The sequence below is a fragment of the Sinocyclocheilus rhinocerous genome, unplaced genomic scaffold (assembly GCF_001515625.1).
Source record: "Sinocyclocheilus rhinocerous isolate Xijiao unplaced genomic scaffold, SAMN03320098_v1.1 scaffold860, whole genome shotgun sequence".
NCBI lineage: Eukaryota > Metazoa > Chordata > Actinopteri > Cypriniformes > Cyprinidae > Sinocyclocheilus > Sinocyclocheilus rhinocerous.
Window position 1 is genome coordinate 97,273 of NW_015638565.1, and position 8,554 is coordinate 105,826.

Genomic DNA, 8,554 nt, shown 5'->3' on the forward strand with positions numbered 1-8,554 from the left:
AAGCTTTTATTCTAGAACAAAGTCAAGACAAGCAAGGGTCAGATAATGGCAAACAGGTATATTGAGGGCAAGACACAAGAGTAGTCCAGTGAGCGGGCGTGGTCGATCTCCGGCGAACAATGTCCAAACAGGGTATTCCAAAGGGTTAATACGAAACACAGGCTATGGTCCAGGCGAGGGGCAAACAGTATTCGAACAGGGACGAGACGAGAGGGATAATACAGGAAACAGGCAAACAGGAAACTAGACGAGACTAGACTAGACAACAAGAACTCAAACTAGGAACGGGAACTGGCTCTGTAAAGTAGCTATCGACTAGGGTAGCGATATGCGCTTACAATACTCGGCAGTGAGAGAGAGGAAGTCCATGGCTTATGTAGCATGTCTGATTGGATTCAGCTGTGTGTGTGTAATCAGTGCAATGGATGATGGGAACTGTAGTCCGGGTGAAGTGTAACAGTAGTGTGGTGCAAGAGTCCATAGTAGTGAGCGGGTGTTCTTTGATGGTGAGCGAACGGAAGTGCATGGACCGGATTTGTGACAGTGAGTGTGTGTGTGTGTGTGTGTGTATTTGCAAGTATAAAAAAATAATAATCATACTTTCTTCTTAGAGTTACTATTTTCATTTCGACAGAGGAGCTAAACTTCACAACAACATAACAGAAAACCAACAATCAGTACCATGGAATGCAAACTATAAACACTGGAATGTTAATAATAGCCTTTTGAAATAGCTAACATATAGCGTCTGTTCCATCTTTACACATGCCATGGTTAATCCAAGAACAATCCTGGAGTAATTGCATACCTCATGCCATTAGTATTTTTAGACCTGAACATTTTAATAACAGTTACATTTCTGCCACATGGGAACGATCCTGGCTGCTGCATCTCTGTAAAGGAGCAGCATTAGACTTTAATTAGTGAGTTCATCATTCCTTAGAATAGCACAAAGTCAAGCCTAGCCAAAGACCCTGACTGCATCTCTTGGCTTTGAACACCACCGAAGATGATCTGATCTCGCTTACTTAACATATTAGGCTGTCAGCACAGACCATCTCTTACATATGTTAGGAGACAGCCTATAAATAGACACCAGCTAAAAACTTGTTAAAAATTTGGTTATTAATGTATTTTATATGAATGTATATTATCGTTATTAAGTCAAAATCAGGTTCTTGGAAATGAGGTAAAAAAAGAATAGTTTTATTATTAACTTCTGTAATGTATTAATATGTTTGAAGCAGACATCATTGGTGGTGTTAATCAGCAACATAATAAGTGAGGGAGAAGAAATGTCATCTAACTAGAAATTTCACTGAGCTGCTTTCAGTCGTGAAAGACAATGAGTGTGTGCTAATTTGATTTTTGGAAGGGATATTGTTGATTTTGTGAAAGGGATAGTTTTCCGAAAAATTCATATTCTGTCATCATTTACTCACCCTTATGTCATCCCAAACCTGTTTGACTTCAATAATTTCAGCTTGTTGCTGAAACATTTATCATTTAGTTTATACTAAAATGAAACTGAAATAAAAAAAAATAGAGAGACATTTTATACAAACACTATAGACCCATTACACACACATATACAGTTGTATATAACATATATAGCTCTGCTCAAATCATAAGCCCACTGTCTATGCAACCGTTTTACATTCGGGGAAGAGCTTCAATGTCAATAAAAGCCTTCAAAAACCTAATAGGCCTATTGCGCAATATGATACAAAAAGCATTTATGAATACTTAATGACTGACTAAAAATAATCACAAAGTATTTTACTGAATGGGGAGCCACCCCACTCTATTCTCCCTATGCAATAGGAATATATGGACGATTCAGGGTCTCTGAAGACCACAGCTCTGCTCCATAGCACTGGAGTGCTTTTGCGCCACCACATTTAAATTTTTTTCTAATCTTCTCTGTTCCACAGGGAGCATAACATGTAATTAAACTTTATGGAATTGCCCTGCAGCTCATGCAAACTCTCATACAAAAGCCCCCCCAAAGACTGGCACAATCATAAACACCCACCATCAAAGTCCTGTATGTGCATACTACATACACTGTAAATATGCTGCACAAAATTTGTGACAGTGAGTGTGTGTGTGTGTGTGTGTGTATTTGCAAGTATAAAAAAATAATAATCATACTTTCTTCTTAGAGTTACTATTTTCATTTCGACAGAGGAGCTAAACTTCACAACAACATAACAGAAAACCAACAATCAGTACCATGGAATGCAAACTATAAACACTGGAATGTTAATAATAGCCTTTTGAAATAGCTAACATATAGCGTCTGTTCCATCTTTACACATGCCATGGTTAATCCAAGAACAATCCTGGAGTAATTGCATACCTCATGCCATTAGTATTTTTAGACCTGAACATTTTAATAACAGTTACATTTCTGCCACATGGGAACGATCCTGGCTGCTGCATCTCTGTAAAGGAGCAGCATTAGACTTTAATTAGTGAGTTCATCATTCCTTAGAATAGCACAAAGTCAAGCCTAGCCAAAGACCCTGACTGCATCTCTTGGCTTTGAACACCACCGAAGATGATCTGATCTCGCTTACTTAACATATTAGGCTGTCAGCACAGACCATCTCTTACATATGTTAGGAGACAGCCTATAAATAGACACCAGCTAAAAACTTGTTAAAAATTTGGTTATTAATGTATTTTATATGAATGTATATTATCGTTATTAAGTCAAAATCAGGTTCTTGGAAATGAGGTAAAAAAAGAATAGTTTTATTATTAACTTCTGTAATGTATTAATATGTTTGAAGCAGACATCATTGGTGGTGTTAATCAGCAACATAATAAGTGAGGGAGAAGAAATGTCATCTAACTAGAAATTTCACTGAGCTGCTTTCAGTCGTGAAAGACAATGAGTGTGTGCTAATTTGATTTTTGGAAGGGATATTGTTGATTTTGTGAAAGGGATAGTTTTCCGAAAAATTCATATTCTGTCATCATTTACTCACCCTTATGTCATCCCAAACCTGTTTGACTTCAATAATTTCAGCTTGTTGCTGAAACATTTATCATTTAGTTTATACTAAAATGAAACTGAAATAAAAAAAAATAGAGAGACATTTTATACAAACACTATAGACCCATTACACACACATATACAGTTGTATATAACATATATAGCTCTGCTCAAATCATAAGCCCACTGTCTATGCAACCGTTTTACATTCGGGGAAGAGCTTCAATGTCAATAAAAGCCTTCAAAAACCTAATAGGCCTATTGCGCAATATGATACAAAAAGCATTTATGAATACTTAATGACTGACTAAAAATAATCACAAAGTATTTTACTGAATGGGGAGCCACCCCACTCTATTCTCCCTATGCAATAGGAATATATGGACGATTCAGGGTCTCTGAAGACCACAGCTCTGCTCCATAGCACTGGAGTGCTTTTGCGCCACCACATTTAAATTTTTTTCTAATCTTCTCTGTTCCACAGGGAGCATAACATGTAATTAAACTTTATGGAATTGCCCTGCAGCTCATGCAAACTCTCATACAAAAGCCCCCCCAAAGACTGGCACAATCATAAACACCCACCATCAAAGTCCTGTATGTGCATACTACATACACTGTAAATATGCTGCACAAATGTGTATGGTATTGTACTTTTATAACACAAGATCTCTATGGAATAAAAGAAAAGAACAGAAACAATGAAAATAATTAATAAAAAATGTTATGCAATGTCCAACTACAATATCCAATCTTTAACATGTTAATAATAATAATAAACTTTTTTTTATCTGAATACTTCAGGATACTTGACTATCATTAAAGAATAATAAGCAAGCACAGATGTATCCTACTAATCATCTGTTTGCCTACAAAAAAATATTTTATTTGATATCACCTAAGGTTGGCTAGGAGCTTAATTGTAGGTACAATAGCAGTTGCCACGGAAACTGGTTCTTAGAGCGTTAACAAAGTTTTACAACATGAAAAATCAGCAAAAGTGGAGTAGAATATTGCTGCCACCAAAGGCTTTTATCTTGACCAAATGCATGTACTCAATTAATGTTCATTAATTAAGCAAAATCATTTTCTTATTTTATTATAAATAAATGATCAGATTTTGGTCAAGAATGTGAAGTAACTGTATTACAGTGCAGACACACCAATGCTGTTTCATCTGTGCACTGTGCCAAAAAATAGGCATTTGATGATGATTTTGATGATGTCCAGAAATGTTTTGAGTTCTCTCTATTGTCTTAATAATTGTCCCCAGTAACAAATCTATGTTTAGTCTTTAAATTTCATTGTTCACCGTTTCTTTTAGTCTGCAAATCATAGTCTTATATCTTTATATATAAAATCTTATAACAGTAACTGCATGATTCATTTATGCTGCAATACAAACCCTTGACAAATCAACAGTGTTTTCCAGTATGAAATAGTGTAATTCACATTTCTTAAAAGGCCCTGTTTTTTTCTTTTCTTTTTTTTTTCCACAGTGCATGTGAAGAGTACTCAAGTACTCAATGAACTGCCCTCACGAAAAGTACTAGTCACAATGGCACAGCACCACAAGAGCACAGCGACTTTGCAGGAACATACAAGTCATTCAACATCGCCAGTATAGGTGGCAAAGAATAAATCCTGAATCTCTCTTTCAGGTTGACCAACAGACATCCATCAATACTCTCCTGTGCGTTCTGGAGCAGAGGCAGTCCTTTGAGACCATTCCTCTGTCTACCCTTCCTCCTGACCTATTTTTCCTTGATTGATTTTCTTTATTCCTTCCTTCCTGTTGTTTTGCTTTTGAGTGAGTCTCCACCACTTTTCAAGCGCATTTTATGATTTTGGAGGGGATGGCAGCTATTTGACAAAATATTTGGTAAAAATGTTTGTTTTGGGTCAACTTGGATATTTGTAAACAAGTGGAGAGCTGAATTACACAAGGTTGCGAAAGAATTAGATCTTGAATGTTATGAAAGTTGGGATCAGTTCAAGGCTGTAACCACATAGGCCTATTTGTGATTTAGGGGAACAAAATATGTATGTAACAATATGAAGTGAAGTGTGTTACTATGCTAATGCACCAAACAGAATTAACTGAACCACAATATTATTTATATATGTCTTTAAAAAATCAGTTCAGTTCAGTAGTTGTGATTTCATATTTTTTAATAATTTGAGACTAACTTCTAAAACAAAACAAACAAAAAAAGAAAGAAATTTAAATAGTTTCTTCATACTGTAGAGCACATTATTCAAGTAAACTCAAAATAGAACTAAAAACTGCAAGTCAAACATAAAATAGCTTGAAAATATATACAATTGATCTTATACGTTCATACAATGGTTCAACAAAACTGTTTAAAAGTTTGGGGTCATGATTTTGTATTTCAAATAAATTATTTTTTATTTTTTTACTTTCTATTCATGAAAGAATCCTGAAAATGTATCACGTTTTCAACAAAACTTTAAGCAGCACAACTGTTTAACATTAATAATAATGTTTCTTGAGCAGGATAATAATAATAATGGTTCTGGAACTGAAGACTATATTAATGGCTGAAAATTCAGCTTTGCCATCACATGAATAAATTACATTTTAAAATATATTAAATATAAAACAGTTATTTTAAATAACAAAATTGTTTACTGTATAAAAACGCTTAACTTTTGAATATTGTATTGTATACTTTTATCATATAAAATATATTACATTTTATAGTTCAAAATGTATATAAACGTATTCGGTAAGCATATATTTTAGATGCTATGGCCACCTTTTCTAAGTTTTTAATCACCTGTTTGCTTTGGTCCAGTGGCATAACAACTGAATTTTGTAATGAAAAATGCATGCATAATAATGAAGAAAAATTGCACAGGACAGGAGAAAGGACATGTAAACTTCCCAAAATCATTTCATATCAACTACCCATGTATACAAAAAATATTGCGGCTGTTTAATCTCCATGAATTTCTATACCATGGCTACGCAGTTGTGCTGTGAGACTGAAGATGTGTTAATCCATTTTTTTTTTATAACTTTTTCCCACATTTAGCAAACGCAGTCCATCTGTGTCCCTCACTCTCCCTTTGCCACCCATGCTTGTTTTGCCAGAACTCCTCTTACTCTCATATCCCTGTACACACATACACACACATACATCCGCCCACATTCTCTTGGACAGACTCACTCTCACAACCATTCCTATTTGTGCTGGTCTCAAAGGTAAACATGGCAAAGTTTTCAGATACTCACTTATGATGAACTTGTGTGACCCCATTGACAAAATCAACTGTTCACAGCAATACAAAAATCATAAAAACTGCACGACAAATGATTAGCATGCAAGCAATATAGAGATCAACAGTCTCTCAATATGTGGGGAGCAAACATGAAAAGCACTGCAGAGAGACAAAATACACTATCCTGAACATTTCCCAAATAAAAATAAATAAATAAATTTAATCTTGGAGTAACTTTTTAAAGCTCTTTCTGTATCCTCAGTCAATGATCCCATGCTTTGTTGAAAATTTCAGTCAGAAAGCTGAGATCATTTCATAAAGTTAGTAAGGCCTGTCAGGTTTACTGCTCATCATGATGTAGCATAGTAAAGAATCTCTACTTAGCCCCAGGTTATGCAATCAACAGTAAGAACATATGAAAACAAATCTATGCATTTGCGAATCAGTTAAAAGAAATATCAGATGAAATCTCTGTGTGTATGTGTTTATCTGTGCATTAGGGTCATGGATTGATGGTCTGTGTGGATTACTCATTTGATCTTCATTTGAGCAGGCCAAAAGTGTCCAAAAGAAGAAAAAGAAGAAGAAGACACTCCTAATTCTGCTGTTCTGAAACAGGCCATCAGGTTGAACTTTTTCTGGAAATTGAAGATAGCTGCAACATTGCAAATTTACATTTACAACGTGAATATTTACAAATGTATAATTTACCCTTCATAATACAGTACATGTAATTGTGAACAACTCATTAGGATAAATTATTCCTTATTCAATATCCTAAGTAAGATTATGGGAGAAAACTTGCCATCTTTGACATTTGGTACAACAATTTTGAACCAATAGGCTAGACCTATTCAAATTTAATCTAAGTAAACAAAGAAAATGTGTCAAATTACTGTTTTCTGATCACTGTAAAGTATTAATAAAATACTACGTACTCACAAATTCATTTCATTTATGTGTTATAATTAAACCACAACTTTTGCTTATATTGCTACACCTGTTTCTAACCAAATTTCTATTGGCAGAAAAATTAATGTTTATTATTTCATTCTAATATAAATCACTCACTCTTTTGTTTTTCTTAAAAACAATTGCTTTTATTTAAATTAATTTCTTTTTGCTTAAACAAAGCATTGTATTGCTGTGCCAAGGTTCTCACATTGCTGGCAAACAATGTTGGCAATAAATGAAAACATGGGACATCAACAACACAGCTTACATTGTTATGCTCAGAAAAGCATTGTTTATATTCCCCTTAAAATGCAAATTTGAATAGATATTTTTAAACAAAGTTCCCTGTTGTTGCTATAGGCACATTGTATCCTCTCAATGGCACCAAGACAGCTGATCCAATAAAAAGGATTTTGCTATTGCAGAAACTGGCATGGCTGTTGACAGTGAACGTCAGGATGCCATTCTCAAGCTGCACTTCTTGAATCTGAGGCCAAGACAAACAGAACACACAAACCTACTCTGAATGAATAGTTCACTATTGAGTGTGCCTGCATGTACGCACCTGAACGTGCGTGAAAGAATGATGTAGTCTTTGTGTCTTAGGTGACCAACATCAATATTTTGAATGTTGTGCAGTTGGTTGTAGCAATAGTATATATCCAGATAAATCAGAGGAAACTGAATCGGTTAAGTCTGAAGCCTCATTTTAGTGATGCTTGAGGAGCAAAGCATCACTGTTACTATTCTTCATGCTTTTTCTTCTGTCACTGTAAAAACTATTTTTCAAAGTTGTAAATAAAACAAAGATTGCTGGGGTACATTTTACAAGAAAATGATTTTTTTAGTCTTTCTACTTCAAAATTTCACATTTAATTCAATGTGTTGTTACTTGCTTTTTCTTTGTAATTATTTGAGAAATGTGCTACCAATTTCCGAGTGAAAATTGTTTCTACACAGATTTTTATTTTCCACTGTACACTGAAAATAATTTAGTGTAGAAACCATTTTCACTCAAACATTGCTAGTAAATTTCACAAATAATTACAAAGAAACAGAAAGTAACACATTTAAAAAATAGAAAGACTGAAATAATATTTTCTTGTAAGACATACTCCAATAAGCTTTGTTTTATCTACAACTTCGAAAAATCATTTTTACAGTGTACAGTACCTAAAAAATTTGCATAATATCTGTTATAGACATGAAAGCTCAAATCATATGGTTTAGTTTGCAAAAAAAAAATTTAAAAATCAAAACCTTTCATCAAAGTTGTCCTGAAACCAAAGCAATACCTGTTCTTGTCTTAGGACAACTTTTTTGATCCACTTCAAATGTTGACTACTGTAT